Below are 5,670 nucleotides of genomic sequence, written 5' to 3'. Positions count from 1 at the left end.
GTGTGTTCCCCATCCTGAACCCTCCTCCCTCCTCCCTCCCCATACCATCCCTCTGGGTCGTCCCAGTGCACCAGCCCCGAGCATCCAGTATCGTGCATCGAACCTGGACTGGTGACTCATTTCATATATGATATTATACATATTTCAATGGCATTCTCCCAAATCATCCCACCCTCTCCCTCTCCCACAGAGTCCAAAAGACTGTTCTATACATCAGTGTCTCTTTTGCTGTCTCGTATACAGGAAAATATTTTTTTTTTTTAAAGGAAAGGAGAAAAGATATTGAGTGCCTACTAAATACTAGCCATTATATTAACATTTTATTCATGCTTCCCTTATTTAATCTACATTAACATAGTGAGTTTTTGCTTCTACTTTATAATGGAAAGAACTGGGATACAGAGGAGTTAATAATCATTGAAGATCATGGTAAGAAGGTGGGCTTCCCTGGTGGCTCAGTCAGTAAAGAATCTGTCTGCAAGGCAGGAAACCTGGGTTCTCTCATTGGGTTGGGCAGATCCCTGGAGAAGGGAAAGGCAACCCACTCCAGTATTCTTGCCTGGAGAATTCCAAGGACAGAGGAGCCTGGTGGGCTACAGTCCATGGGGTCACAAAGAGTTGGAGCCAGCTGAGCAACTAACACACACTAGATGGTAGAAAAGCAAGCAGGGCAGGGATCCAGTGCGTAAGTGACAGAATTATTCTGATATGTGACAGTTTATCACTTCAACTTGATAGCAAGGCAGAAGGTAAGACCTTTGGGGAGTTGAGATGTGGGAAGCAGGTTATTTTAACAAGTTGAGAAAGGTCCTACCTGATAGTTCCTATATGCTGCATGAAGTAGTTGAGGTTCTTTGTTGAGCATGATGGAGTGATGAAATAAAACTGGTATTTTAAAGTGAGATAAGAAAAATTTAAACATAAAGCTTTTCTCTACCCATGTAGGCCTCCTCCCTCGCCTCTAGCATGCATTATGCATCTACACTGAGCATTAACCAGACCTCCCCAAGGGCAGAAATACCTGCTCAACCATAAAGATTGATTTTTCTTCTTCAGACATCAGCCATGCAACTCCTTAGAAGAGAACATTCCTTTCTTGACCCTGTAAGAGAACACGATAAGCCACCCCTCATCTGGTACATGCAAGTGTCTATGGTGAACTTTATATATGATTCCAACTTGTCATTTCCCCTTTAAGATGGCTGGTGCAGAGCAGCCTGGGTCAGACAACCTGGGGAGATACTGAGCTGCATCTAATGCAAGTTTTAACTTGAATACTTTCTTATGATCTTATTAATGTTACTAGGTATATTACTGGCATTTGGCCTATCTTACAAGATTATTATTTCTTGCATTACCAAATGTGTTTCTAAGCCTCTACCAAAAAGAACTAAATGAACTGAGACCATTGACCACAGTTCATTTAGTTCAATACAGTTCAATGAGATCAATGATTATAACCCTGGAAGTCTAGATTTGGGAAGAAGCAACAAGAGTAAATCATTTCCTGGATTATAACAGACTAGTAAGACAGGTGGGACAGGGGCTTTTGGCTGCTATTTACTAAGCCTACTTCAGTAATACTCCATGAAGTGACTTACCAATGAAATCCTCACCCAAACTGGGAATGAGTATTTCTAGCACTGTGGGACAGCTTGGTCACAGAATATCTCTCAAACCTTGGTTGACATTAAAGCCAAAGGGGAAGAGATTGTAAAATAAAGAATGTTGCCCATCATTCAGCTCTACAAGAATGAAATCATTACCCACTGCTGTCACTGACCTATAGTACAACCTGAAAGGAACTCAGGGTGAAGATCAGGATAAGGCACTTTGTACTCGGAAAACTGGCAGAATTGACCTTCAGATAGTTAGATATTTTCAGGAGAAAATTTCGTGAATCTGGTTTCTTGCACCTCCCTACACTTAGAAAACAATAAAACCATACCATATCTGTTCCTTGCAAATAGCAATAGCCTTCTACCAATACGTGTGCTTGATTGCATGGACCCTCTTTCTAAAATCACATGGCTTCCCACTTTGTGTGTGACAGTCATGACTGACTCTTTGCAATCTCATGGACTGTAGTCCACCAGGCTCCTCTGTCCAGACAAGAATACTGGTTACCACTTCCTTCTCCAGGGGATCCTCCTGATCCAGGGATTGAACCTGCGTCTCCCATATTGGCAGGAAGATTGTTTACTATCTGAGTCACGAGGGAATTCCCCTTTACCTCTGCAGAACAGGCCTCAGAGTTTTCTGAAAAACTCTCTCCCAAGTTGGCTCAAATAAATTTTTCCATTTCTCTCTTAGATTTACTATTGATTAACCTTTTTACTGATTAATTGATTAATTTTATCATTGATGAGGGAAGGTGGAAAAGATAGAGAGGAAAGGGATTGAAAAGCTGTGGTAAGAGAGGTGTGAAGGACAGTAAAATAAATACATGTGCACCACAAATTCCCATTTACATCAAGCCTTTTCTCCAAATTATGGCTCATCTTTCTTTTTTCCTTCAACATCAAACTTCTGGAAAGACTATGCTTTCTCATTCCATTTCTGCTTTCTCATTCCTTCTTTTTCCATTTCTCCTTCAAATTGCTACATCTGAATGTCTTCCTTAATATTTCACCAAACCTTCCTTCCTGGGTCACCACTGACATCTTTATCCAATAATATAATGGACTCATTCAATTTTTACATTACATGATATTGTCCTCATATTTGAAACTGTTAGTGACTCTGTCCTTCAAGTTCCTCCTCCCCTTTTGTTTCCAAAGACTGTGCTCTTCTCTATCTTTCTTCCATCTTTAACTATTGATTCTTACTTCTCTTTAGTTACTTGCTTCTTAAATATTGCTAAGTGACAGTGTTCTGCTGAGACCTCTCTTTTCCCTTCCATCTCCTAGACCCAACCCTACCCTTCTCTCCTCCCTCCCCCTCTCCTCTGTTCCATTTCTTCCCAAATAAGTTAATTCCATCAACTACCTAGACCTCAAAATACCTGCAACATTTATAATGGCTATAATATAATAAGTGCTCACTATGAGCTAGGCACTGTAATATTCAGGAACGAGATATACAGCCATATATATCTGATCCTTAGCAAAACATTTAGATAGAAGTTTTGATTTCCCATTTTTCATATGAAGAAACTGTGGCACAGAGATCCTTGGTACTCAGTTAATAAGTGACAATAAAACTACCAACTTGAATCCATGTTTTCCTGAAGTGAAAATCTGTGCTTTTGTTAACCACTGACCCATAGATACACTCAACATTCCTAAATGTTTGATTCAAGGTTAGAACATTCTACTAAACTCTAGGTCCACATATTCACTCATTCATTTGCTCACTTATTCTTTCTTTGATTCAAGATATATTTATTGAGCAATTATTATGTGTCTGGCAAGCATGTCACACATTGGATATGCAACAATGATAAAAAAAAAAAAGATAGGACCTTTGTTCATGAAACTTACAGGGATGGTTGGTAATTGTGGTATACTGAATAATGCCTCCTTCCAAAGGTGTCTGTGCACTCACCCCTGAAACCTATAACAATGTTATATTACATGGCCAAGGAACTTTGCAGATGTAGTTAAAGTTACTAATCTTGACATGGAGATAGTACCCTAGACTATATGGGTAAGAACATTTAATCACATGAAACTTTAAAAGCCAACACTAAGCTGGCTGTCCTGGGGCCCACAGTAGCTGCTCGGGAGGCGGTAGTGTGGCAGGATGAGTGCAGACTTGGACCCAGTGGTCCTTGTCTCGGCAGCACGCACCATCATAGGCTCTTTCAATGGTGCCTTATCCACTGTTCCTGTCCATGACCTGGGCTCAACTGTCAGAGAAGTCCTGAAAAGGGTGCTGTGGCTCCCAAAGAGGTCTCAGAGGTCATATTTGGACACGTTTTGGCAGTAGGCTGTGGGCAGAACCCTGTTGGACAGGCCAGTGTGGGTGCGGGAATCCCCTACTTTGTTCCAGCGTGGAGCTGCCAAATGATCCGCAGGTCAGGTCTGAAAGCCGTGGGTCTCGCAGCCCAATCGATAAGGATAGGAGACTCCAGCATTGTTGCAGGAGGCATGGAAAAATATAAGCAAGGCTCCTCATTTGGTTCACTTGAGGATGGGAGTCAAGACTGGGGAAAAACCACTGACAGACAGTATACTCTGCGACGGGCTCACTGACAACTATCATATGGGCATTACAGCTGAAAATGTGGCCAAACAGTGGCAAGTGGGTAGAGAAGACAGGCCAAGGTTGCCGTGCTGTCCCAGAACAGGACGGAGAATGCACAGAAGGCCGGCCATTTTGACAGAGATGGTTCCAGTTTTTGTATCTTCTAAAAAACGGTCTTGAGGTGAAGTTGCTCAGTCGTGTCCGACTCTTTGCGACCCCATGGACTGTAGCCTACCAGGCTCCATCCATGGGATTTTCCAGGCAAGGATACTGGAGTGGGTTGCCATTTCCTTCTCCAGGGAATCTTCCCAACCCAGAGGATCGAACCCGGGTCTCCCGCATTGCAGGCAGAGGCTTTACTGAGCCACCAGGGAAAGAAGGTCTTACTGAAGTTAAAACATGAGTTTCCTCACCATGGGAGCAACACGGAAGCCGTGTCTAAGCTAAAGCCTTGCTTCCTTATGGATGGAACGGGAACAGTCACACCAGCTAATGCTTCAGGAATGAATGATGGTGCTGCAGCAGTGGTTCTTATGAAGACGTCTGAAGCTGGCAACTGTAGGCTCACACCGTTAGCACAGATAGTTTCCTGGGCACAAGCAGATGTGGAGCCTTCCATTATGGGAATAGGACCAATTCCAGCAATAAAGCAAGCTGTTGCAAAAGCAGGGTGGTCACTGGAGGATGTTGATGTATTTGAAATCAATGAAGCCTTTGCAGCCCTGTCTGTTGCAATAGCTAAAGAACTTGGTTTAAACCCAGAGCAGGTCAACACTGAAGGAGGAGCCATAGCCCTGGGCCATCCTCTTGGAGCATCTGTCTGTAGTATTCTTGTCACCCTGTTACACACACTGGAGCACAAGGGTGGACATTGTGGTGTTGCTGCCTATGTGAGGGTGGAAACTATCTCCCACTTCACAAGAAATGCAAGACTCGACAGCCTGTTGCACTTTAATGTGTAATATTCAAGGTATAAGCAAGCTGCATCTAACATTGTTATAAATAAAACAGATCAGTCATCAAGGAAAAAATAAATAAATAAAAGCCAGAGACCCTTTTTTGGTTGAAGTTGGAGGGAGATGAGGAGCTGAAGAAAAGGAAGGAGAGATGAAGCATGAAAAGGACTTTGATCCACAGTTACTGGCTTTAAAGGCATAGGGAATATGAGTCAAGGAATGCAGTAGAATTCAGGTGCTGAGAATAAGCCAACAGTCATCAAAGAAATGGGGACTTCAGTCCTATAGCCGCATGGAACTCAACTCAGCCAACGTGATACTGAATGACCCGTGAAGCCTAAAACATTTGCCCTTCATAGAAAAAAAGTCTGCTTCTAAGCAGATTCTGTCATATAGACTCTCTCGAGTTTTTATAAAAGAACACATACCTGTAGACACCTTGATTTTAGCCTTGTGACATTCTCTAAGCAGAGACCCAACCAAGCCCATCTGACTAATGACCTGTGGAAACAGATGAAAATATGTA

The 5,670-nt window shown here is 42.5% G+C and overlaps 1 pseudogene; it reads left to right on the top strand.

The window, feature by feature from the left end:
* Nucleotides 1-3,744: 3,744 nt before the first annotated feature.
* On the top strand, nt 3,745-5,150 carry LOC113904003 (annotated as a pseudogene).
* The last annotated feature ends 520 nt before the right edge of the window (nt 5,151-5,670 follow it).

Source organism: Bos indicus x Bos taurus, chromosome 14, assembly GCF_003369695.1.
Source record: "Bos indicus x Bos taurus breed Angus x Brahman F1 hybrid chromosome 14, Bos_hybrid_MaternalHap_v2.0, whole genome shotgun sequence".
In the NCBI taxonomy this organism is placed as follows: Eukaryota; Metazoa; Chordata; class Mammalia; order Artiodactyla; family Bovidae; genus Bos; species Bos indicus x Bos taurus.
The sequence above is the reverse complement of the archived record's forward strand: the minus strand, read 5'-3'. Positions and strand labels throughout refer to the sequence as shown.